This window comes from Scyliorhinus canicula, chromosome 7, assembly GCF_902713615.1.
Source record: "Scyliorhinus canicula chromosome 7, sScyCan1.1, whole genome shotgun sequence".
Lineage (NCBI taxonomy): Eukaryota > Metazoa > Chordata > Chondrichthyes > Carcharhiniformes > Scyliorhinidae > Scyliorhinus > Scyliorhinus canicula.
The window spans coordinates 22,547,720-22,575,004 of NC_052152.1; the positions used below are offsets into that span (position 1 = coordinate 22,547,720).

General features: G+C 47.5%; 1 pseudogene; it reads right to left on the bottom strand.

Annotated features, from left to right (window-relative positions):
* Nucleotides 1-318: 318 nt before the first annotated feature.
* Nucleotides 319-25,032, bottom strand: LOC119968673 (annotated as a pseudogene).
* Between the last annotated feature and the right edge of the window lie 2,253 nt (nucleotides 25,033-27,285).

Genomic DNA, 27,285 nt, shown 5'->3' on the forward strand with positions numbered 1-27,285 from the left:
GGATTGACCATGCTAAATTGCCCCTTAATTGGAAAAAATGAATTGGGTACTTTAAATTTATTTTTAAAAACTTTCATTCTAGTGAGCAATGAAAAGAAAAAACTCGAGACAAGGCAAAGTAATAAATATGCTAGACACGGTTCAACTCACTAAAAAATGAATAGGCCTCCATGAAGCAAGCATTAAGCTCAAAACTAACACTATCACAAATGTTTATGCATGGTTATCTTGACACTAGATTTCAAAGTCCCACAGGCTGTTAGCGATTATTAAATTGTGCAGGCAGTGATTTTCCATTGAGCTGCGTTTTACGCTGGATCATTTCTCTTCACGCCATTGATTCTCCTTCCGTACCTGTGCTTCTTCTTCCTCACTAAAATCATTCTTGATGTTGAATGTTTTGCAAATTTCTTTAGGGGTTTATCCTTTAATCATGTTTGCCACGGTTTTGCAGGATACATCTAGAAGGCCCTTGATGATAAGGTAATTTGCAGCCAGAATTAATTCGAAGAGTGTACCCTGGTCAACTTTCAGAAACTCTTGATCCCACACAGGTAAAACATCAGTTCACCTTTCTTTGTTTTCATCATCCTCTGGTGGGGGAGGATCATCTCTGTGATGTGTACACCACTGGATCACGTTTTCCAGAATAGCAACATTCACATTTGGGAGGGGTACTGGATCATCATCACCTTCATCATCCATACCTAGGTCTTCCAACATGGTTTTGATGGTGATGGATTGCTTTGCTATTTCTACATCCACCTCAAAGATCTCTCCATCTGAGCTTTGCAACTTAATGGCAGGCTTTTTCTCGGCCTTGGTGGTGATCCCCTCCCCGGCTCCTCCTCTTTCTCTCTCTTTTCTTCTCCCCCCCCCCCCTCTCACGCTCTGACGCTCACTGACTCGTGGGGCAACAGTGCTAACCACTGTATCACCATGCTGCCCAGCATGTAAATGTAAATCTTTTTTCTTTTGTTATTCTGGTTTTGAGGATATTGTTGAGTTTTCTTGTTGTAATGGGCTTGGTTTCTCTCGTGTTTTGGGGAATATCTGCTTTTGATGTTGGTTTAGAGCAGGCTTAACAAGCCTATTCACAAGAGGGGATCACTCAGATGAGCAATGAGCAAATTTTGAATTTGTCGCAACATTGAACATGGATGGACTGCAGCACCGAGGACCTGGGTTTGAATCCCGGCCCTGGATCACTGTCCATGTGGAGTTTGCGTATTTTCCCCATGTCTGTGTGGGTTTCACCCCCACAACCCAAAGATGTGCAGGTTAGGTGGATTGGCCACACTAAATTACCCCTTAATTGGAAAAGAAATAAATAATTGGGTACTCTAAATTTATTTTAAAAAATAGTAAACATGGATTTCAATAAAATATTGAGGTACAAACAAAATAAACAACTTGCGGAGCAAAAATAAAGCAAACTCAAAGCAATAAATTGATAAAAATAATGAGTATTAGGGCAGCACGGTGGCGCAGTGGATAGCATGAACCTGCCGTCCGCCTACACCTCCCGCTGCCTTAGAAAAGCAGGCCGCATAGTCAAAGACCCCTCCCATCTGGGTTATTCACTCTTCCAACTTCTTCCATCGGGCAGGAGGTACAAATGCCTGAGAACAAGCACTAACAGATTCAAAAACAGCTTCTTCCCTGATGTTACCAGACTCCTGAATAACTCTCTTATGGACTGAACTGATCTCTTCACACGTCTTCTCTACTGAGTAGTACTATGCTCACCTGATGCCTATGCCTATGTATATACATTGTGTATTTATGCATGTCCTGGGCGGAATTCTCCCAGCCCTGGGCCAGGCTGGAGAATCCCCGTGACTGGACCATGCCACCCTGACGCTGGCACGTGATTCTCCGGAGAGCGGAGAATCGTCGCCATGGCCGCTGGCATGGTTGGCACAGCGCCGGTCGCGAGCCGCTCTACGTGGCCACCCCCGCCCTCTCCACCCCCCCCCCCCCCCCCCCCCCCCGCTAATCTCCGGCCCAAATGGACCGGCGGGACCTCGGCATTGAAGGGTCGGGTGGCGGCCTGTGGGGTGGGGGGAATGGGAGGGTGGGGGGCTCTGACCCGGGGGGGGGGCCGTCCTCTCTGGCTGGGGGCTTTCTTTCCTACGCGCCGGCCCCTGTAGCCCTGCGCATGTTGCGCCAGGGTCGGCGCCTTGACGGAGGCCACTGTGCATGTGCACGTTGGGCCTGGCACCGCTGTGCCTTTGCACGTTTGCGCTGGCGCCTCTGCTCTTGCGCAGTTCCTGCAGCGCACAGTTCGCGCTGGGATCGGCAGCTGGAGCGGCGCGAACCGCTCCAGTGCCGTGCTGGCCCCCTGTAGAAGCCAGAATTAGTCCTGGCAGCGGCCCGTTCATGACATCATAAAATGCGACGGTGTTTACGACAGCGTGGACACTGCCGCGGGATTACAGAATGCCGCCCCTGTTTTTTAATGTATGTAACTATTTATCTGGACTATCACTGTGCTTCGATACATGTGACATTAAATCAAATGCAAGTCAAATTCAATTCACACACAAAAACACTCACTCGCACTCACACATTCTCACTCACTCACACACATACTTATATGCTACTGGCAGCCAATCTCTTCTCCCACCAGACATTCTCTCTAACCCCCCACCAGCAGCCATTCTCCCTCCCCCACCAGCAATCACTCTCTCCCCCCACCAGCAGCCACCGTCTCTCCCCATGAAAAACCACCCTCTCTCCCCCAACAGCAGCCACTCTTTTCCCCCACCAGCAGCCGTTCTCTCCCAACCATCAGCAGAAACTCTCTCATCTTGGTAGTCACTCTGACTCTTCCACCACTGCTAGGAGTTGCTCCTCCCATCAGACACTGGTTCTCTCCCACATTTGTTGCCGATAGGTTAACTAGTGACCCTATCAGGAGAAAACGCAGGAGAGAAAAAGCCTGTGGTTGGAGGAGCAACTCTTGGCAAATCTTCACCTTCACTTTCCGGCATTTTGAACTGGTCCTGTAATACAGATAGAGAGGCCTGTTAGGCCGGATAATGGCCCACAAGTCTTGTTTTGGATAAGCCTGGTTCAGAAGATATGGGTTGGATTTCCATGATGGTGTCATGCAGGAGTGTATTTTTGATCTATTTAAACAGGATTGAGTTTGGCTTTGTGTTGTTTTGATATTTATAAATTTATTGGGCTGGATTCTCCCAAAATGGGGCTATGTCCCCATGCAGGTGTAAAACGCTGGTGTTGCACTCCCGGGTTATCTAAAAAAAAAACAATTCAATGTCCTGCAGGGGGCTATCAGGGACCCGGAGTGATTCATGCAGCTTTAGCTGCGGATACAGGCTCCCGCACTTCCAGTCTGGAGTCTGCACATGAGCATGGTGGCGGCCTCCGCACCGTGCTCCAAAATGTAGCCTCCCCCTAATCGGATGCGTGCCCTTGCATCTGTCCGGCCCGATATGTCCCCCAGCCAACCATAAGGTCCCCCCCCCCCCCCCCAGACTAGTGCCCGATACCCCCACCCCCCATTAGGGCGGCCACGAACTATGTCCGCAGCCGCCACGCGAAGTTCCCGAACGGCAATAGATGGTTAGAATCACGTCGTTGGGAACTCGGCCGCTGGGAGCAGAGAATCGCGGGGCAGGCCTCTGGCAATGGTCCCCCAGCCACGTGGAGTAATGCATGAAAAGGCTGATCTCGCGTCCCGGAGAATCGCCAGAGCGGCGCCCGGCCTGATTTTGGTGTGAAAGTTGATACTCCGCCCCCGCGGCAAACGCAATTTTGGCGCAGGGCTGCGAAGAATCCAGCCCATTTTTCCGTGTTTAGAAAGGTTTGTCAGTTTTGTGGGTTTGTCTTTGTGTTGGGTTATTGGATAATAGATCTTTCCTACATTGGTTTAATGAGCCTTTGTGGTCTTAGCGATAATTTGATATGTTTTTTGTTCCAGTTTGGTGAGTGTGGGTCTGGTTTTCATATCATTGTCCTGAGTACACATATATATTTGGTGCCGATAGTGCGAGTGCAGATTTGTTTAAGGCTGGTTTCATGAATAATCCATTGAAGGCAGAGAATATTCAATCCTAGCCCTGAATGGAACGAACCTCCTGTGCAACGCTATGCCGTGTGCTTGACTCACTCCGAGAATATTTCCACGACACAGGTCACTGTGCGTAACCTCGACATAATTATTATCTTCAAGGAAAAATACTTCTACAATGCTGGCTCCAATTTGTCAGACTCCAATCCATCTGAATGGCTGCCAATTGACTGGAGTCAGACACTCATTGATCATAATCTTTTGCCGCTACCTCAATTCAAGTTCTAGACCTTCGTTAGTGATAAAAGATTGTTTATGTTACTGTACAATTGCAGTATTTTTCTATCTTAACCAGCTTTTTTTTAAGCTTCAAATGGACTTTGAGTTTGGAATTTTTTCCCCCAAAGGATTTGTGATGTCATGGGCGAGCTGCATAGGTTGCATTGCAGATCTAATATTAAATTTGTGAAAACCCAGGTACTGATTAATTGGCTTTTTGTCAGCATTGTTGATTGAGCTGGTGAACATTCTGAGGTCATGAATGAAAGTTTAATTTTGCTGAGCTTTAACACAGTTCCAAAAAAATTGAAAATGTTGAGTTCTGATGAAAGACCATAGACTTGAAATGTGGAGCATGATGCAACGGGAAAAAACAGAATCCAGTTCTGGGCATGAATAGCGGGTGTTTTGTGGTGCCTGCAGTGCTAAGAAGACCCCCACTATTAAACGGGCTTCTTTTTTGGGGGGATTTCTGCAGGGTATTGCCCACCGAAGCTGCACTAACCTCACCTACTGCACTGACCAGCTCAGCTCAGCTCGACAGTGTAGGAAGGGATCGGGGCACCATTTCTAAATGCCGTCACGATCTCTCTGGTCTCTGAATCCCCCACGACACTGCAGCGTCCAGACACCTCCAACACTCCAACTACCGATTAGGGGCTCCCCAGGCCCCCCTCACCGCTTATCGTAAGGGCAGGGCACCCCCCCCCCCCCCCCCCCCACCTCCGGCCCAGGCCCGATCCCTGGCAAGGGCAACCTGGTAATTGGGCAATGCCAGCCTGATACCCTGACAGTACCCCTGCAAGCCTGGCAGAGCCACCTTGGCATCCTGGCAGTACCAGGGGTGCTAGGGTTCTATCCTGCCCAAAGCCTTACCACCCAGGGCCTTCTGCGCCTGGGAGACCCCCTCAAGTGCTGTTACGCCTGGTCCATGTTTGTGGAAATCAATGTTAAACGGCGCCATGAGGAGGTCTCCCAGCCACGGGCGTTCGATCCTGGGCCTTGGGATAGTCTGGAGCAGACATCGCTAAGTGAAACTAACTGCTCATTTAAATATGCAAATCTGAATCTGACCCAGTGACGGCGAAATCCAGATCACGCCATCTCACAAGATCTCGTTAGATCTCACCAGGCGTCCCAAACGTCCTCTATCCAAAGTCCTCCAGCGAGAATTAATGCCCTTGTCACGTCACCGAGTCGGGTGCGATGAGGCCGTACAAACGTGCCCATTAACATTGTTTATCTCTCCACAGTTCTGCCTGAACAACTTTGCTGGCATTTTCAGTTATCATTATTGAAAATTAAGTCCTTGATGCAATTCCCCACTTGGCACATTCCAAGGCCTCTATTTGCCATCTTGGGAACTGTTAAACGGAGCTCCATCCAATTTTACTGTTATTAATTGCAAGTGCAGAATTTGTCTTTAGAATGCAGCCAGGGTGCGGAAATATACACAGGCAACCACAGCCTTGCAAGAGAACTTGAATTGTGCAAAGAGTTCAGCTAAAAACTTGCAAATAACAAATAGATACTAGTTCAAAGCAACCTGCTGTATCCCATTCTAAACAAATGGACAGAGGGAACAAAGGGAACGCTGAGGAGGGGGGGGGGGGGGGGGGAGCGGGGAGTAAGGGGGGGGGGCGGTTAGTCTCGTGCATTCCAACAACACAATGACACAGGATAATCCCATTAAGAAATGGAGGAGGCCAGTGTGGCACAGCCTAATGGTCCCAAACAACATCCATTCACTTCCATAAACCTTTTACCCAAAATAAACACACATGCATTGCTGTCTCTGGAAAAACAATACAGTCTCTGTAATGCAATTACCAGAATAATTACCAGAATACCAGCACAATTATCAGCCCACTGGAGGCCACTGTGCTGTGACCTTTCTTTACCTAATGCTGTTAGTTGTAACTGATAATAAAACACATACAAACTGTGCTCATTTTGAACCGTAGATGAGAAGCACCTGGATTGTCCAGCGTTGCCTCCCCGCATGTGTATTAACAACTTGAACATTGCATCTGAACTCCAATATTTTACATCCGAGTATTTCCTCAGACCTTTCATAATTGTCAGGATATATGTGGTGCTAATTAAACCCATCCCAAGTTTCCCTTGCAGAGTTTGGTGCAATGATCTTTCTTCTTGAACTAGTGCAGTCCACATGGTGAAGATACTAAATACTATTAGAAAGGAAGTTCATGGATTTTGACCTAGACACAGATGAAGGAATAGCAATCCATATTGGTTAGGGCGAGTGTCTTGGAGGGCTACTAGGAAATGGTGGTCCCATGCTACCCATGTCCCTTATAGGTGGTGGGAGCTGTAGCTTGTTTTCCCAGTGTTCTTGATGCACGTTAGCACAGTGGTTAGCTCTGTTGCTTCACAGTGCCTGGGACCGGTTTGACTCCTGGCTTGGGTCACTGTCTGTGCAGAGTCTGCACGTTCTCCCCATGTCTGCGTGGGTTTCCTCCAGGTGCTCAGATTTCCTCCCACAAATCCTGAAAGACGTGCTTGTTAGGTGAATTGGACATTCTGAATTCTCCTTCAGTGCACCCGAACAGGTGCCGGAGTGTGGTGGTGAGGGGATTTTCACAGTAACTTCATTGCAGTGTTAATGTAAGCCTACTTGTGACACTAATAAAAATTATTACTATTATGATTGTAAATCAGCCGTCAAGGTATCATATAGAACCAACACGATAACCTATAAAACTAGTTATTGGACAGAGACAGAAGGAAAGGCTGCCAGAGGCCTCAAGACAAGTTGTCACCCTGCCCTCTCCTCAGCATATGATCATTAAGGATCATTCTTGGGCTCCTGGTGGTAAAGAATGATGAGGTGCCCTAACCTCCTTCATCCCTTTCAGGAACTGAACAAACATAAACACTGTCCGGAACAAAAGAAAGATTTATTCATTACCCATTTTGCTGACCGGTTTTGCCTAACCAACGTTTTCATTGCCGCAAGCAATAATAGTCACAACCTCAAGGAGGCACAACAAGAGGTGCATCTCCATCCCCTGCAAACTTGCATTATTTCAGCAATTATGTATACCCTCTTCAAATGCCAGAATTTCCCCAAAATTACCTTTGCAACACTTGCTTTTTATATACAGTTGGACTTCTGCTACATGGTCTTATCAGAAAGTTCCACTTATAAAATATCTGTTCTCCACACAATTCCTAGCTTCGGATTTCCCAGCCAGCTGGCTTAGAAACAATCCAACAATATTAGACTTTGCCAAAAGAAGCAAGATCAAAGGGACGGCACGATGGCATAGTGGTTATCACTGCTGCCTCACAGCACCAGGGACCTGGGTTCGATTCCAACCTCGGGTGAGTTTGCACAGTCTCCCTGTATCTGCGTGGGTTTGCGTCGGTGCTCTGCTTTCCTCCCAAAGTACAAAGATGTGCAGGTTAGGTGGATTGGCCATGATAAATTTCCCCCAAGCGTCCAATGTGTGGTTACGAGGATAGAATGGGGGATTGGGCCCAGGTAAGGTCCTCTTTCAAATGGTTGGTGCAAATTTGATGCGCCAAATGGTCTCCTTCTGTACTGTAGGGATTCTATGATTTCTATTTACAGGAGAGCTGTGCAGTGAACTAGGCACTGGGTGCTGGACGCCCATACCCCTGCTACAAGGCAAGCAAGATATGAAGTTGGCAAACATCTCTGGAGGCTGGCAGCTTGGAGGCAGCCATGGAAGAGACAAAGAGAAACACAAAGCCCAGCTAGCAAAGAAGGATAAACAGAGACCATTGAATTGTGCAGCTTCTCAGACCATTGTCTTCATCTGCAGCAACTGAGGTAGGGAATGCCATGACAGACTGGATTCCTGAGCCACATCAGGTGAAGTTTAACACAGAGTTGGCCACCAAGGTGCAAGCTCTAATCTCACGTTCGGGAAGGCTGCTAATCAGAAAGGAATCAAAGGCTGGGATGAAATAAAGCAAAGGCTGGAGGAGGGTTTTTGTAGCAAATAAACCTGTTGTTTACACTGGTTTGGTTAGCTGACCCATTTGGCCTCTACAATCCTGTATGGCTCGATGTAACTAGTGAACTAACGTTTTCTTTAATTCAGCACTTTTTATGGTACAGGAATAAATTCTTTTTGCAATTCTGGTACTCTGAAAACTCATTACGCAGCATTCTGATTAGTTATATCATTGCTTGCCTTCATTCTATCAAATGGATTTCTAAGTAATTCCCTGATTATTGTGCAAATTGTTTTGGAGAAGTTACCCATGGAGACAGCACAAATAAATAAACAAATAAACAGAGCAGAAATAACCTGACTATTAAAGGAAGCCCTCAACACATCCCTCCATCCTGATTAAATGTCTGATACCTTCGGTCAGCTACTTTCCGACAATGCTTTGCATTTTGATTGCCAGTTCCTCCATCCATTCTTTTAAAAGGTTAACCCTTCCATTCAAATAAGAAAGAATTGCATTTAAATAGCTCCTTTCTTGAACTTGGGATCTCCCTGCACTCTTCATAACCAACGAAGTACATCTGCAGCCTAATTACGTTGTAGAGAGATGTGGTAGTCAATTTACATACAACAAACTCCCACCAAATATCAATTCGTTGGTGACCAGGTTTTCAGGATGCTGGCTGAAGGATAAATATTGGCCAGGAGAGTGGGGTGAACATTGACCTGCAAGGTCAGAGAGGGCCTCAATTTAATGACTGATCCAGAAGACGGGATAGTGGTCAGAGGAATTTAATAGGAGTGTGTTAAGTATTTATATGATAACGCACAGAGCAATGGCCAGCTTGTATCTCTATCAATAATAATTACTCCTTCGCATTGACTAATCCTTTTTGATTCAACCCTCAGATTTACAAAGACCTTTACCCTTGGCTTACCTAACTGCGCCCTCTAGAGGCATCGTTCGGAGGAACACTAACTGCCCAGGAACATGGCAGTCTCAGCACATGCAGTTGAGGGCAGTTGCTGTTTACAGTTTTATTTAGGCTGACGATTGATGTTTAAATTAAATGCTGGAAAATTTCAACATGAAGGATTTAGCAACAAATTCTGAAAACAATTAATTGAAATTTTCCCCAGATCTGTCAACAGATCCATTAATTCATGTGAGACATTGCTCTTAGGATTTGAAAGATCTGGGGCTGGATTCTCTTTGATTTCGGCGCGGGGGCGGAGAATCCACTTTTACGATAGCATCGGGCCTGGTGCCGCTCCCACAATTCTTCGGTCCCTGCGTGATTTACGCGGCACGGCTGGGGGGCCATTGCCAGAAGCCCTCCCAGCGATGCTCCGGTCCCGACCTGACGAATTCCCGACCTCATGGTTCTAACAACATCTGGCCAGTCGCAACTCTTGTGTGGCGGCTGCAGACACAGTCAGCGGCCGCTCTGGTGGGGGGCGAGGGGATCAAGTGCTGGGGGAAGCCTTATGGGCGGCCGGGACGGTGATCGGGCGTGTGAGATACAGCGGCGGATAGCAGATGCCTTATGGGCGGCCGGGGCGGTGATCGGGCCTGTGAGATATCGCGGCGGATAGCAGATGCCCTATGGGCGGCCGGGGTGGTGATCGGGCCTGTGAGATACAGCGGCGGATAGCAGATGCCCTATGGGCGGCCGGGGTGGTGATCGGGCTTGTGAGATACAGCGGCGGATAGCAGATGCCCTATGGGCGGCCGGGGTGGTGATCGGGCGTGTGAGATATCGCGGCGGATAGCAGATGCCCTATGGGCGGCCGGGGCGGTGATCGGGCGTGTGAGATACAGCGGCGGATAGCAGATGCTTATGGGCGGCCGGGGTGGGGATCGGGCGTGTGAGATATCGCGGCGGATAGCACATGCCTTATGGGCGGCTGGGGCGGTGACGGGCGTGTGAGATATCGCGGCGGATAGCAGATGCCTTATGGGCGGCTGGGGCGGTGACGGGCGTGTGAGATATCGCGGCGGATAGCAGATGCCTTATGGGCGGCCGGGGTGGTGATCGGGCGTGTGCGATACAGCAGCGGATAGCAGATGCCTTTTGGGCAGCCGGGGTGGGAATCGGGCGGGTGAAATATCGCGGCGGATAGCAGATGCCTTATGGGCGGCCGGGGTGAGAATCGGGCGTGTGAGATATCGCGGCGGATAGCAGATGCCTTATGGGCGGCCGGGGTGGGAATCGGGCCTGTGAGATACCGCGGCGGAAAGCAGAAGCCTTATGGGCGGCCGGGGTGGGAATCGGGCGTGTGAGATACAGCGGCGGATAGCTGATGCCTTCTGGGCGGCCGGGGTGGGAATCGGGCGTGTGAGATACAGCGGCGGATAGCAGATGCCTTATGGTCGGCCGGGGCGGTGATTGGGCATGTGAGATATCGCGGCGGAAAGCAGAAGCCTTATGGGCGGCCGGGGCTGTGATCGGGCGTGTGAGATATCGCGACGGATAGCAGATGCCTTATGGGTGGCCGGGACGGTGATCGGGCGTGTGAGATAACGCAACGGATAGCAGATGCCTTATGAGCGGCCGGGGCGGTAATCGGGCCTGTGAGATACAGCGGCGGATAGCAGATGCCTTATGAGCGGCCGGGGCGGTGATCGGGCGTGTGAGATACAGCGGCGGATAGCAGATGCCTTATGAGCGGCCGGGGCGGTAATCGGGCGTGTGAGATACAGCGGCGGATAGCAGATGCCTTATGAGCGGCCGGGGCGGTAATCGGGCGTGTGAGATACAGCGGCGGATAGCAGATGGCTTATGGGCGGCCGGGGTGGGAATCGGGCGTGTGAGATATCGCGGCAGATAGCAGATGCCTTATGAGCGGCCGGGGCGGTGATCGGGCCTGTGAGATACAGCGGCGGATAGCAGATGCCTTCTGGGCGGCCGGGGTGGGAATCGGGCGTGTGAGATATCGCGGCAGATAGCAGATGCCTTATGGGCGGCCGGGGCAGTGATCGGGCGTGTGAGATATCGCGGCGGATAGCAGATGCCTTATGGGCGGCCGGGGTGGGAATCGGGCCTGTGAGATATCGCGGCGGATAGCAGATGCCTTATGGGCGGATGGGGTGGTGATCGGGTGTGTGAGATACAGCGGCGGATAGCAGATGCCTTATGGGTGGCTGGGGCGGTGATCGGGCGTGTGAGATATCGCGGCAGATAGCAGATGCCTTATGGGCGGCTGGGGTGGGAATCAGGCGTGTGAGATATCGCGGGTGATAGCAGATGCCGTATGGGCGGCCGGGGCGGTGATCGGGCGTGTGAGATACCGCGGCGGATAGCAGATGCCTTATGGTCGGCCGGGGCGGTGATTGGGCGTGTGAGAAACCGCGGCGGAAAGCAGAAGCCTTATGGGCGGCCGGGGCGGTGATCGGGCGTGTGAGATATCGCGGCGGATAGCAGATGCCCTATGGGTGGCCGGAACGGTGATCGGGCGTGTGAGATATCGCGGCTGAAAGCAGATGGCTTATGGGCGGCCGGGGCAGTGATCGGGCGTGTGAGATATCGCGGCTGAAAGCAGATGGCTTATGGGCGGCCGGGGCGGTGATCGGGCGTGTGAGATATCGCGGCGGATAGCAGATGCTTTATGGGAGGCCGGGGCAGTGATCAGGCGTGTGAGATATCGCGGCGGATAGCAGATGCCTTATGGGCGGCCGGGGCGGTGACGGGCATGTGAGATACAGCGGCGGATAGCAGATGCCTTATGGGCAGCCAGGGCGGTGATCAGGCGTGTGAGATATCACGGCGGATAGCAGATGCCTTATGGGCGGCCGGGGTGGGAATCGGGCGTGTGAGATACAGCGGCGGATAGCAGATGCCTTATGGGAGGCCGGGGCGGGAATCGGGCGTGTGAGATATCGCGGCGGATAGCAGATGCCTTATGGGAGGCCGGGGCAAGAAAACCTCCTCCCAATTACATCGGAGTACGTTTTGCCAGATTTGCGCTTGGCCCTGGACTCTGTGGCCACACACCCTGTCGAGCACTATCAAGATGTCGGCAACTGGAGGACGAGGCACTTTGACCTCCCTGCAGGTGCACACCCTCCTCAGCAGAGGACTCATGGTGGGGCCTTCGGGGTACCCAAAGGGAGGATTCGTGTCAGCCTCCTCTCAGGACACTCCAAGGGTGCGCATCCACTCAGAGTTCCCTCTGCCTGTGATCCCATCCACTCCAGCTGCTCAGGCCGAAGAGATTGCATCGGCCCCTGAGCAGGAGACCCTTTTCAGGCCGGGGCCTTCCAGTCTTTGGGCAACCAAAAGATGTCCACCAAAGTCATCGTAGACATCAGGACACAGCAGTTAGCAGACTGCCTCCATCTCTACTGTGGATGTTGTGGCTGCACCAGATGTAATGGTAGGATTAGGGAAACTAAGAAATTGTGAAATTATTTCTAGGTCACGGGTGGGCTGCCACTGTAAAATTGTTGCACACTTTTAAATCTATTGGGGCTGGATTCTCCGTTCTGGAAACTAAGTTTTCCCATAAGCAGAGACTCGCTAATGATCTCCACTGGTGCGAAGAGTGGCGGCCATTGAGCAGCACAGTGGTTAGCACTGGGAATATAGCGCTGAGGACCTGGGTTAGAATCCTGGCCCTGGGTCACTGTCCCGCGTGGAGTTTGCAAATTCTCCCCGTGTCTGCATGGGTTTCACCCCCACAACCCAAAGGGATGTACAGGGTAGGTGGATTGGCCACACTAAATTGCCCCTCAATTGGAAAAAAATAATAATTGGGTACTCTAAATTTATTTTAAAAAAAGGAGTGGCAGCACAGTAGCATTGTGGATAGCACAATCGCTTCACAGCTCCAGGGTCCCAGGTTCGATTCCGGCTTGGGTCACTGTCTGTGCGGAGTCTGCACATCCTCCCCGTGTGTGCGTGGGTTTCCTCCGGGTGCTCCGGTTTCCTCCCACAGTCCAAAGATGTGCAGGTTAGGTGGATTGGCCATGATAAATTGCCCTTAGTGTCCAAAATTGCCCTTAGTGTTGGGTGGGGTTACTGGGTTATGGGGATGGGGTGGAGGTGTTAACCTTGGGTAGGGTGCTCTTTCCAGGAGCCGGTGCAGACTCGATGGGCCGAATGGCCTTCTTCTGCACTGTAAATTCTATGATCTATGATCTATGAGTGGCGGCCATTTGCGATTTCCTCTCCTTTACCATCTAATTTATACAGGAGGAGAGCTCACAGGATTCCTTTGGAATACCAGTATCGGGCCACCATTTCGAGCAGTCAGCCGATATTGAGATCCGACGGCAGGGCCCCCTCCCTACACAATGAAAATTCTGCCCCCATGCAACTGACAAGTGAACTAGACAACTGGTGAACTAATGTATTTCTTTAATTCAGCACTTTTTATGGTACAGGAATAAATTCAGTTTTGCAATTCTGGTACTCTGAAAGCTTGTTACACAGCATTCTGATTAGTTTTATTGTTGTTTGGCTTCATTCTATCCAATGGATTTCTAGGTTATTCCCTCCTTAATGTGCAAATGGCCGCACGGTGGCGCAGTGGATTAGCCCTGCTGCCTCATGGCGCCGAGGTCCCAGGTTCAATCCCGGCTCTGGGTCACTGTCCATGTGGAGTTTGCACATTCTCCCCGAGTTTGTGTGTGTTTCGCCCCCACAAACCAAAGATGTGAAGGGTACGTGGATTGGCCACGCTAAATTTATTTAAAAAAAATCATTGTGCAAATTGTTTTAGAGAGGTTACTCATGGAGACAACACAAATAAATAAACAAACAGTAGGGCTGGTTTAGCTCAGTGGGCGAGAAAGCTGCTTTGTGATGCAGAACAAGGCCGGCAGTATGGTTCAATTCCCATACCAGCTGAGAATTCAGAATTTTCCATCTGTGTACCCGAACAGGCGCCGAAATGTGGCAACTGGTAATTTTTCACAGTAACTTCATTACAGTGTTAATGTAAGCCTACTTGTGACAATATAGGTGATTCCTTTAAATAAACAGAGCAGAATTAACCTGAATATTAAATGGGAATAATGGGCCACCCCCTCAGCATGCATACTTGAGGATGATCTGACCCTGACCGTTCCCAGGCGCCCACAATCAGATCCGCTATCAGAGACTCCCCATCAGATTCCCCCATCAGATTCTCCCATCAGACCCCCCCTAGAGACTCCCAACAGAGACCCCCATCAGAGAGTCCATCAGTCACCCCTGCCTGAAAGCTGAAGAGTAGTCCAGTGAAGAGCAGGAGAATGAAAAATCGCTACATTTTAATTTACCCTTCCCTAACACCTGCTACATCAGAGAAAAGTGTTTAAAGCAGCAGTTAAGTACTTTCACTTCTGCTTTGTCACAGCACTAAGCAGCTTTTGATGTGGTAAGGCGCTGCAAATCATAACAGGAGTGTCTATAAACATTGTGGTTAGCATCAAAACAGGGTATTTGAGATACAGTTAAGCGTGAAGGGAAAGATAGATCACCAATCCACCAAGCATCTGTCTCTGGAGTCATAAAATTGTCAATCACTGGCTAATGCAATGTACTGCTGTGTGAAATTGAATGTAAGATTTACATTTCAAAGGCTGCCAAGGGATTTAAAAGCCTTTGAAATGTAGGATTAGTATTGTGGAGGGGAGGGCAGCACGGTGGCTCAGTGGGTTAGCACTGCAGTCTCACGGCGCTGAGGTCCCAGGTTCGATCCCGGCTCTGGGTCACTGTCCGTGTGGAGTTTGCACATTCTCCCCGTGTTTGCGTGGGTTTCGCCCCCACAACCCAAAGATGTGCAAGGTAGGTGGATTGAACACGCTAAATTGCCCCTTAATTGGAAAAAATTAATTGGGTACTCTAAATTTAAAAAAAAAAAAAAAAAAGTATTGTGGAGGGGAATGGGGTCTTACAATGGGTTTTTGGGGCGGGCACATCAGCCCAACATCATTGACCCCTTGACCACCGCAGGTCTACGGCGTCAGGGCCATGCTTGGGAAAATTTGCACCAAATCCCACTGGAAGGATATCCTGCTGTGGGTGTCAGTGTATAACGGAGTGGGGGGGGGGTGGAGACTCAGGTTTGATGTTCCCTTGCTGAAGTCCCATTATTTATATCGTGCCTTTCACAACCTTGGGATGTTCCAAACTGGTGTACAGCCAATGAAATACTTCGTGAAGTGCAGTAAGAAGAATAAGAATCTTTATTAGTGTCACAAGTAGGCTTACATTAACGCTGCAATGAAGTTACTGTGAAAATCCCCCAGTCACCACACTCCGCCGCCTGTTTCAGTACACAGGGGGAGAATTCAGAACGTCCAAATCACCTAATAGCATGTCTTTCGGAACTTGTGGGAGCAAACCGGGATACCAGAAGGAAACCCACGCAGACATGGGGAGAACATGCAGACCCCGCACAGACAGCCACCCCATGCCAGCAATTGAGCCTGGGTCACTGCCGCTGTGAAGCAACAGTGCTAACTACTGTGCTACCATGCCACCCAAGTTCTGGATATAATGTAAGAAATGTGGCAATAGGTTCACCCACAGCAATAATGGTCATGATCTTGGGCAAATATTGATCAATACATCAGGTTCTTCTTCAAAACTGTGTTGTGCGATATTTCATTCACTAAGGTGTCACCCTTGATTGAGTGCTCAAGCCTCCAGAGCAGGGCTTGAACTCACAACCATTTGCCTCTGAGCTGAAAGTGATACAGCGCCAAGCTGGCAGCAAGGCTGACTGGGTGGCTGTATGCAGCCAATTTTGTCCTTGTGATGTTCTAATGTCGATACAAGTTCCCATCCTCTTCCCATTCAGGTCTGCATTGTGTATGTGGAATAGGGAACAGAGGTGCACTATTTGCATACTGCATTCCAAGAATACCAAGTGTTTCGTTCAGATTCAAAAGACACAAAATTCATGTTAAAGATAGTGCAAAGGTGTATCTCCTCATGAGACAGACAAGGATTGGATATCTTTCAATAAGCCGGATACAACACTACAAAACAATTATGAAGAAGATTTTTTACCTCCTTTACCGATGGAAACTGTGAACCACAGTAATGTGAGACCCATTGTGCCAGCTTCAGTTTAGTGCACACAATCGAGATTCCATGATGTGCTGATGGTCTGACGTACTTTATGTTACAACGTACACAGCTTTGTATTTCCAATTACCATTTCAGCATTTAGTGACAAATGTAAAAAGAGTTTGGGGTAAATGACCTAGCTGAGTTTGACTCATTGAGTCCCCCTAACCCAGGGGTGGGCAAACTACGGCCTGTGGGCCGCATGCGGCCCGCCAAAGGTCTTTATGTGGCCCACCAAGATCAAGTCATCAAAAAAAAAAAATTTTCTTTAAATTTTTAAAATTTTTTTTTTGTAAGGTTAATGGGGGGGGGGGGGCTGTTGGGTTACTGGTATAGGGTGGATACGTTGATTTGAGTAGGGTGATCATTGCTCGGCACAACATCGAGGGCCGAAGGGCCTGTTCTGTGCTGTACTGTTCTATGTTCTATATGAGGCGCCCAGAATCATAACCGGGTGAAGCGCCATTTTTGAAAAGTAGAGAAAAAGAGGGCTAAAGGCAGGATGCAGGCGGGGGAAGCGCTGGGGTATATACCGCACGCTAATTGGTTACAACCGGGGCTATTAATTAATATACTATGCAGCCCTTTAAAATTATGAATTTCTGAATGCGGCCCTTGCACGGAAAAGTTTGCCCACCCCTGCCCTAACCCATGCTTCATTTCATTCAAGAACTATTACCACAGGGGTTTGGAGTGAAAAGGCTTTGCGTTGTCAAAGCAAGATAATTAAATAAACTTTACACAAAGTTTAAGGAGAAAAAGTGTTGTTTTTAATATTATGAAGCTTCCACCTTTCAGTTGGACCTTTGACAGCTGGAACGCGATTGAGTTTCCCCAGGTTGAAGGTATGTATTAGAAGCAAGTGCTGCCCAATAAAGAGATCTTCAAAGGAAGGAAGGAAGGGAGTTGTCTGATACCATGACCAACATTCCTCCAACACCACCAGAAATATATTATTTAGTCGTTCATTCTTCTGTTATTTGTGGGTTCTTGCTGTGAACAATTAACTGCCATATATGGCCATGTGGCATACACCAATCACACTTTAGGAAGAATCTACAGGCTGTCAAGCCCTTTGAAATAGACTGAAGATATGAAAGGTGCTTTGCAAACAGTTCTTTCTTTCCTTCCTGGTCGGCAAACCTCAGTGACTCACCCGATAAACACGCTGAACTGTCGCTGAACTTAAGCAGAAATCCTCAATTGCCACATCAGGATTTTAAGAATGCGTGGGCAGTAACTCAACAATGCTCCTTCCGCAGCACCTTCCAAACCCACAACTGCTACCATCGAGAAGGACAAGAGCAGCAGATACCCGGAACACCACCACCTTTTGCTGTTCCTTTACCATTGCTGGGTCAAAATCCTAGAACTCCCTCGCTAACAGTACTGTGGAACTGCAACGGTTCACTCATCAGGACAAATCCAAGAACACCAAATTTCAAATCATCACATCAATTTATACAACAGCTCCGGAGGCACCATCCTCCTCATTACTGGAGGGGGTCTTGTCAGTAATGGAGTTGGAGGGGGTCATCTCGACGAATTATGGGATAATTTTGGAATACAGTGTATCTCTGGAGGGGGTTAAGGCCAAGTGGGAGTTGAGGATGGCGCTTGAGGAAGGACTGTGATTTGAGGTGCTGCGGAGAGTGAATGCCTCGACCTCGTATACGAAGCTGGGTTGATACAGAGGTAGTGCACAGAGTACACCTGACGAAGTCGAGGATGAGCTGGTTGTTTGAGGGGGGTGGAGGATACTTGTGAGCGGTGTGGGAGGGGTCCAGCCAATCACATGCACATGTTCTGGTCCTTCCCCAAGTTAGAGAAGTTTTGGGGTCATTCTTCAGATCCATGTCGGCGATCCTGCATGTGGACTTAGGGCCTAGTCCCCTGGGGGCCATATTAGGGGTGGTGGACTTGCCGGAGTTGCAGACGGGTGTGGGAGCAGATATTTTAGCCTTTGCCTCGTTGATCACTCGCAGTTGGGATGGAGGTCTCCTTCTCCACCCTGTGCCTCAGTATAGCTGAGGGATCTAAGGAATTCTTGTATTTGGAAATAGTGAAATTTGCTCTGAGAAGGGGGTGAGTGAGGGATTCCACAAGTGATAGGGTCTGTTTGTATTGCATTTCGGGGAGCTGGTTGCTGCCAACTGCTGGGGGAGGGGAGAGATGGTGGGAAGGGGGGAAGTTGGTCGGGTGGGGGGGGGTCGAGGGCAGGTCCAGATGGTTGTTTTGGGTTGGTTTTATTTTGTAAGTGTTATGTGTTTTATGTGTTTGATTGTTAAAATGTTAAAATCTGATCAAAAATATATATATTTTAAAAATTTATACAACTCGAGAAAATGGAGCTGACAGGTTGGCAAGTCAATTCCAATTGGCCGAAGTGTTGCCATGGAGAAAGCAACATGGAATTGTAGGTTTCCGAATCTCCCTGTTAATTCAAAACAGATGGAAGGCTTGAACATATTCCTTTTGTTCGCAGAGAATAGGTCACTGAGTACAAATGAATATCACTTCTAGCAAGTGTTGTTACAAATAGGAGAGACAGGCAAACTGTACTTCTTTCCTCTCAGCAACTGTTTGGAAGCAGGAGGTGTTTTGAATTATTTTTAAAGTATGCCGTGACATGTTATGTCAAATCCTCAGTTTGTGAACTCACACTATGATTAACTAAGAAGATGTTGACTCAGATAGTTAGTTTATTTCACATTCAAAACCAAGGGGAGAAGTATTCTCAATGTCCCACCTCTTTACATAATTGCATCTACACATACACGCATATGCACACATGCGCACAGTAAGTGGAGATTTAAACAGGAAAGTTTTGCAACTATGGATGGTAATAGTACAAGAACCACACAAAATTAATATTACTCCACGTGCTTTCCAGAGTCTGAGGGTCAACTCCAGAAGGTGTATCCTTCGTGGTAGAGTTCAGTCCTGATGAGTTTCTGGCTATAGACAGCAATACGAAAATCCTTCATACTAATAATGTTGCAGTATGATGGGATTTTTGTGCTTGGACCACTTGGCAGGAAAATGTCAAAAGAGACATTTAAAATCAAACAGGCTTCAAAGGCTTGAAAGATGGTAACCAGCTGTTTGCCCAGCTGGGTTTCTGGAGCCTTTTACAGTTGGTGTTAAAACAGTGGTCTGAGAATTTCTCAGTCGTCAATGGATTAAATAGATGTAATATTGGTCACTCAAGTCATGAATCATTCTCCACATTTATTTCAAAAAGGATATGTATCAGAGAATACATCCCTGCTGGTGAAACATCACATGATCTGTATAGTGTCAGCAGAGTGTTTAATGCGGGCTTTCCGTTCTTAATCTTTGATTGTATGAGCAACACCACCCAATAAAACCTCTCATTGTACGGAGTGTGGACACCTCCACACCTTTCCTCTTTGTGGCAAACTCAGAGATACAACAAAAGAGAAAACTGGCGATGAGGATTGAGGCAAGGAAACAAATCACTGAAAGAGAAAATTCATTGACAAAAGCAGTGGAGATAGCCTCGGGAGGGGAGAAAGTTTCTTGGGACAGGACTCTCACACTCACACACACACACACATACACACACACACAAGCTGCCAATGCTGAAGGTTATTAAAAAAATAGTGGAACACACTGTGAGTAAGAAGAACTATAGTTCACAAACTTGCTTGCCATTGAAGTGGGTAGAGTCTAGGCTACAGGGACTGCACACGTGTCAAAGTTAAATGGTCTGCAGGAACAGGGTTTCAGAAGCCTTCTGACCCATGGGCGGCACGGTGGCGCAGTGGTTACCACTGCTGCCTCACGGCGGCGAGGACCCAGGTTCGGTCCTGCCCCCGGGACACTGTCCTGTGCAGTTTTCACATTCTCCTCGTATCTACTTGGGTCTCACCCCCACAACTCAAGATGTGCAGTGTCAGTAGATTGGCCAAGCTAAATTGCCCCTTAATTGGAAAAAAGAATTGAGTATTCTATATTTATATTTAAAGAAAAAAAGAAGTCTTCTGACTCTGTACAGTCTACTACTTGGGAAAAAGTCAAACCAGAGTCAGGGAAAAAGTCAAACCAGAGTCAGGCAAAAAGATAGGATAAAGAGATCATTTGTGGCATATATCCAAACAAATATGAAGGGAGGAAGTTTACGTATAGACCCGAAGAGCCGGTATCAGGAATGGGGGGATAAACGGGCACCATGAATGATTTGATGGAGACTGTGAGACCTGGAACTCATTTGAGGAAAGATCCCAATTATACCTCATAGAAAATCAAGCATTGGAGAACCTAAATGCCGCAACTTTTCTCAATTCGGGAGGGCCTAAAATTTTTACGTTGCTATAAAACTTAGGTCATCCAGTAAAACCAGGAGATAGGTCTTGTCGCAAACTATAGCAAGAATTTTAGAAGGTCGTTTCTCACCTAGACCATTGTTAATTGCAGAAAGGTTTTGGTTCCACTGCTGTAGTCAGGAAGAAGGTGAAAATATTTTACAGTTCGTAGTGATTTTAAGAAGGTTAGCAAAATACTGCAAGTTTGGTGCAACACTTGAGACTCTTTGTGATAGGCTAGCTTATGGATTCCACAGTGAAGCTATTCAGAGGAAGTTGTTTACTGTAAGCAGCTTAACTCTCAAAGTTGCTGTTGAAGTTTCCTCGTCAATAGGCTTGCAACAGAAGTATCTTCACAGAAGATAGGGCTGGAGCAATGAGCCACAAAATGGATACCACAAGAAGCAAGGCTCCAAGGGGGCAGCCAGATCACTGATGCACAATGGTTGTCCATTCAGCTGGGGAATGCTGGAGTAGAGAAAATAAGTGCAAGAACTGTGGCAAAAAGGGCCATACTGCCAAAATATGTTGGGCTCAGAAAACCTCTCCCACACCAAGGATTGCAAGGGATAAAAAAACACATCTAAGCAGACTAACCATGTCTATAAATTAGTCGATGAAGTTCAAGACCATTCAGAAGACGATGTACCCGAGCATCTTCAGGAGATGAAACTAGGTGCGGGGTGATTTCCAACATTTTTGGGCATATCTATAAGTCAAGGGTCACAAAATCAAAATGGAAGTGGATACAAGCTCAGCTATGTCGTTAATACCTGAGACAATTTATCATCAAAAGTTGAAGTTTCTGCCTTTAAAACTGTCAAACAAATAGAAAGGTTAGTCCAAAACATTAGTCACTGAACCAGTTGGTACAAGTGTTTGGGCAACCCCAATAGTTCCTGTATTGAAACATAATAGCTCAGTGAAAATGTGTGGAGATTTTAAGACATCTATTAACCTGGTTTTGTACACAGATCACTATCCACTGCTGTTGATTGAATATTTGTTTGCTGGACTTTCTGCAGGAGAGAATTCAGTAAAATTGATCTTTCACAGGCATATATGCAGATGAATGTGGCTGCCGAATTGCAGCTGCTACTCACCATCATAACGCACAAAGGTCTGTTTCTTTATAGAAGACTTCCTTTTGGAATAACATCTGCACCTGCTCTTTTTCAGAGATCCATGGATCAAATTCTCAGTGGACTCAGTGGAGTGTAATATTATTTAGATGACATTCTCATCACCGGTCCGAGTTAACAGGAACACATGAAGAATTTACAGAGCCACAACCTTCAAGTTAAAAAGAAAAAGTGCAACTTTTTCAAGACACCCATGAATTACCTGGAAGCGAGAGAGATTCCTCCGATATGTAACTGCCAGCAGTGCTGGTGTGAGCTCCAGAGCCTCTAGAGAACAAGCCATGAAGAAAGCTGAAATCAGGAACAAAGCAGCAGAAAGATGTTTTCTTGAGGTATGGGTTTATGAATTGTGCCAATGCAAATCAGGAGACAAAACTCATGTGTGTTATATGGAGGGAAGCACTGGCAAATGTAAGATCAAAACTCTCAAAATTTCAAAAGCATTGGAGGACTAAACATGGTGAGTTCAAGGACAAACCTCTTGAATTTTTTTTCAACGGGTGCAGTGAGAGCTTAAATCATCAGCTGAAGTCCTTAGCAAAATTGTAACATTGAATGACAAAGCAAGTGAGGTTGTGAGGACCACCTGTTACATTAAAGGTAAGTGTAAATGGTGGGTTGCGAAGTTCAGGCGGCATGGGTCATGACATTCAGATGACATGGGTCGCAAAGGTTGGCCAGCGTGAGTCGCAAAGGTCGTAGTCTTGGTCCACAAAGGTCAGCTGACCTGGGTCCCGAAGGATGGCCAGTTGGTAAAAATGGGTCCCGGGCAAAAATGTTTGAAAAACACTGGCCTAAGGAGGGGTGCCCTATGTCCCCTCTCATGTTTACATTAGCGATAGAGCCTTTCGCCATCACATTGAGGCAGTCAGTGGAGGGGGATAGTGAGGGGGGGCTGGAACATAGAGTTTCCCTCTATGCGATGAGCTTTTGTCCATCTCGGATCCAGTCCCCACGGTGGATATAATGGGGCTGCTGACTCAATTTGGGGTTTTCTCGGGATAAAAACTGAACTTGGAGAAGAGTGAGTGCTTTTCAGTTTCTCTGCCGAAGAGGGGGACAAATTTGGGGGGGTTACTGTTCCGTGTGGCGACCTTCCACTTTAGGTATGTGAGGATGCAGGTGGCTTGCGATTGGGCCTGGCTCTGTAAATTGAAATTTGCAAGCCTGGTGGGTAGGGTCAAGGTGGTGGGATAGCCTCCCTCTCTCATTGGCCGGTCGGGTTCAATCGATAAAGATTAGTATTTTAACATGGCTTCTATTTTTATTCCAATACCTGTCGGTATTTTTGCTGAAGATGTCTTTCCAGGGGGTGGAGTGGTTGATTACGTTGTTTATCTGGGCGGGCAAGGTAGCCAGAATTTGGAAAGCTGTATTTCAGAGGGGTCGGCCATTTGGTTTGGCCGAATTTGATTTATTGCTCCTGGGCGGTGATTGCGGGCAAGGTGCTGGGCTGGTACGGGGACCAAGAGGATATTTCGGTTAAGGTGGAGGCGGGTTCAAATAAGAGGTTGGGGTTGCGGGCGCTGGTGACAGTGCCACTCCCGTTATCCCCAGGGAAATACTCGGGCAATCCGGTGGTGGTAGCGACTTTGAAGATTTGGAGGTGATTTTGGCAGCATTTTAAGTTTGGGGCAGTACCGAAGATGTCGCCAATCTGCGCAAATCACTTGTTTGAACTGGCTAGATCAGATGCTAGGTTCTGGAGGTGGGAGGACAAAGGGTGATAGGAATGAGGGATTTGTTTCTGGAGGGGCGGTTTGCGAGTGTGGAGGAGTTGGTGGAGAAGTATGGGATCCCACGGACCGAGAATTTCCGGTATATGCACATACGAGATTTTGCAAGGAAGATTTTTCAGACATTCCTGGTGATGTCGCCCGCCTCATTGTTAGAGAGAGTGCTGTTGCTGGCAGGAACAGAGGAGAGGGGGTACCTCAAAGGATTTACAGGAGGATTCTGGAGGGAGGTTAAGGCTGAGTAGGAGGAGGAGTTGGAGATGCTGCTGGGGGAGGGGATGTGATCTGAAGTGTTGCGTAGGGTGATCACAACAAATTTGTATGTGAGATTAGGGTTGATTCAATTAAAGGTGGTGCGCAGGGCACAGTTAACGAGGCCGAGGATGAGCGGGCAGTTTGAGGGAGTGGAGGACGAGTGTGAGCAGTGTGGGAGAGGCCCGGCCAGTCATGTTCACATGTTCTGGTCTTGCCCTGATCTAGGGAGGTTTAAGGGCTCGTTCTTCAGTGCCATGTCAGCAATCTTGCAAATGGATTTGGAGCCCAATCCCATTGGGGCCATATTTGGGGTGTCGGACCTGCTGGAGCTGTAGATGGGTCGGGGGCAGATGTTTTAATATTCCTCTTGTTGATGCTCGCAAGCGGGTCTTGTTGGGATAGAAGTCAGTTTCTCTGCCCTGTGCCTCAGTATTGCTGGGGGACTTAATGGAATTCCAACATCTTGAAAAAGTTAACTTCACCTTGAGACAGGCGATTGAGATATTCTATAAAAGATGGGGCCAGTTCATTCTGTATTTCAAGATGAGGGGTGTTGTGAATGTTTCTTTTTATACTAGTTCTGTTTGGGGTGGGGTTTGTTTTCTTTGTTATACTGACAATGTTAAAAACTTACTTAAAATATTGCAAAAGAAATTCCAGTCATGAGATTTTGAAAGAGTTACCATCCATATTGAGGCATTGAGTGTGGCAAAGCCATTGCCTAGGTAGATCCTCTGGCTCCACTTGAGGGGTAAGCTTGTCAATATGCAAATGATGTCCATTGTCCTTTTAGTGATACACTTTTGAACTGGACTTTGATAGTCTCAAGTTTGAGATTCGTCTGTTAACAGATCTGCATGCAGAACGAGTTTTAATCTGAGTCTCCTGGTTTTGTGATGACAATGTTCTTACAATTGGGTGCGAGAGTCAATGATTTGTTTTTTAAATAAATTTAGAGTACCCAATACATATTTTCCAATTGAGGGCAATTTTTTAGCATGGCCAATCCACCTACCCTGCACATCTTTGGGTTGTGGAGGCGAAACCCACGCAAACACAGGGACAATCTGCAAACTACTCATGGACAGTGACCCAGAGCCGGTATCGAACCTGGAACCTTGGTGCCATGAGGCCGCACTGCTAACTACTGTGCCACCGTGCTGCCCGGTGAGATTCAATGATGAGGAGAGGAGGATTATTTGGTCCTTTTACTCCTGCTGGTCATGTGAGCTTCAACAGCCATCTTATTTGGTTCAGCAGAAAGTCCTTTTAAAAAACAAAAAGGATAACATTTGTATATATATAGTTTGGGATTTCTATTCATGTCATATTAACACAACAGTGTAAATGAACCACTTATGGGCTTGCTTTGCTAATAAATCCTGGACAATATTTAGGCTTGGACAGTCCATTGGTAAATAACACTCACGCCACAAAAGTGCCAGGCAATCACCATCTCCAACAAGAGAGAAGCTAATTATCTCTCCTTGATATTTAATAGTATCACCATCTCTGAATCACGCTCTAGCAACATCCTGGGGTTTACTATTGACTAAAAACTGAATTGGACCAGCCACATATATACTGTGGTGACAAGAGCAAGTCAGAGGCTGGGAATTCTGCAGTGAGTAACTCACCTCCTGACTTTTTCTAAATCTTGTCCACAATCTACAAATGTTATGGGCCAGGGGTTAGAGAACCCCAAAGTGTATCATAGAGATCATCTGACCCACAACTTTTACCAGAATGTGGTATAGGGAGCACACAGCCCACTCTACAGGTGTGGTACAGCAGAAATGGTAAAGTATTTTTTAAAGCAAAACAATGTTTATTCTATGAACTCAGTTAACCTTTTTAAAACATATAGTGAACATCTTAGCAACCATCAATTCAAATACAATCCCCAAAGAATACAACACTCTAAGTAATCCTTAAACTTTCCTTTTAACACCCATAAGACAAAAACCTTTTTTACAGAAGCACACCAGGTTTAAATTCTCTATTGAGAGCAGTTATCACTCTGAATTCACCAAATGATCTAGAGATAGTCTTTAGATGGCAGAGAGATCAAAATTACACCTTCTTTGGCTGGCTGCAGCTCCAACACTGAAACGAAACTAAAAAACACCGACACACCCAAGCTTTTCCTCAAAGCGAAACTAAAAAGCAGAGCCAGAGCTCAGCTCCACCCACACTCTGGCATCACTGCAGCCACTTAAGCAGACAAACATTTCTTAAAGTGACATTCCCATGACACAAAGCACAAGTTAAAAGCTTGATAGAATACTGTCCACTTGCCTGGATGAGTGCAGCTCTAACAGCACTCAAGAGATTTGATACAACCCAGGACAAAACAGCTTGTTTGATCAGCACCCAATACACTACCTTAAAAATTCAATTCCTCTATCACCGACGAACAGTGACAGCAGTGTGTACTCTATACACGATGCAATGCAGTAATTCACTAAGGCTCCTTCAATACCACCTTCCAAGCCTGGGGTCTCACCATCTAGAAGGCTAAGGGCAGCAAAATACCACTGCCTGGAAGTTTCCCTCTGGCCGCACACCATCCAGACTTGGAACTATATCACTATACCTCACAGTCACAACATCAAAATGCAGGAACTCCCTCTCGACAGCACTGTAGGTGTACCTACACCACACGGACTGCAGCAATTCAAGAAGGTGGCTCACCACCACCTTCGCAAGGGAAATTCAAGATGGCCAACAAATATTAGCCTTAACAGCAATGCCAACATCTAATTTTTTAAAAGTCTTTCATCAAGCTAGGTTTATGTTTGTTCCTGGGTTGGGTGCACAAAGTTGGAATATTTCCCAGTCCCTGGAAAAAGAAGCCTGGTAGTTGGAATTTACATTCCAGGATGGGTGTTGGGAGTGGGCTGGATTAGAAATCGGGCCCGGTACATGTGGGAAGGCGGGCTTGCTGGGAGGCTTGTTTCTGTGCCCCAGCTCTGAATAAAAGACTGAAAAGAAACAATAAAACAAGACCCCTCAACCTAACCACCCCCCCCCCCCCCCCCCCCCCCCAACATGCACTCCACATGCCCCATTCATGTCAATCCATGAAACGCCATGCCCTCTCATGGACCCCCAGAACGTCCATGACAACTTATGTCCTTCTAATGGGAAGGTGATGGTGTAATAGTATTGTCACTGGACTAGTAATCCAGAGACCCAGGATAATGCTCTGGGAACCAGGTTCGAATCCCAAGGGTGAAATTTGAATTCAATAAAAAATCTGGAATTAAAAGCCTAATGATAATTTTATTTTTTTCCAATTTAGGGACAATTTAGTGTGGCCAATCCACCTACCCTGCACATCTGTAGGTTGCGGGGATGAGACCCACACAGACACAGGGAGAATGTGCAAACTCCACATGGATTGGGGCCAGTATCGAACCCGGGTCCTTGACGCCATGAGGTAGCAGTGCTAACCACTGCGCCACCGTGCCAACCTTGAATGATGACCATGAAA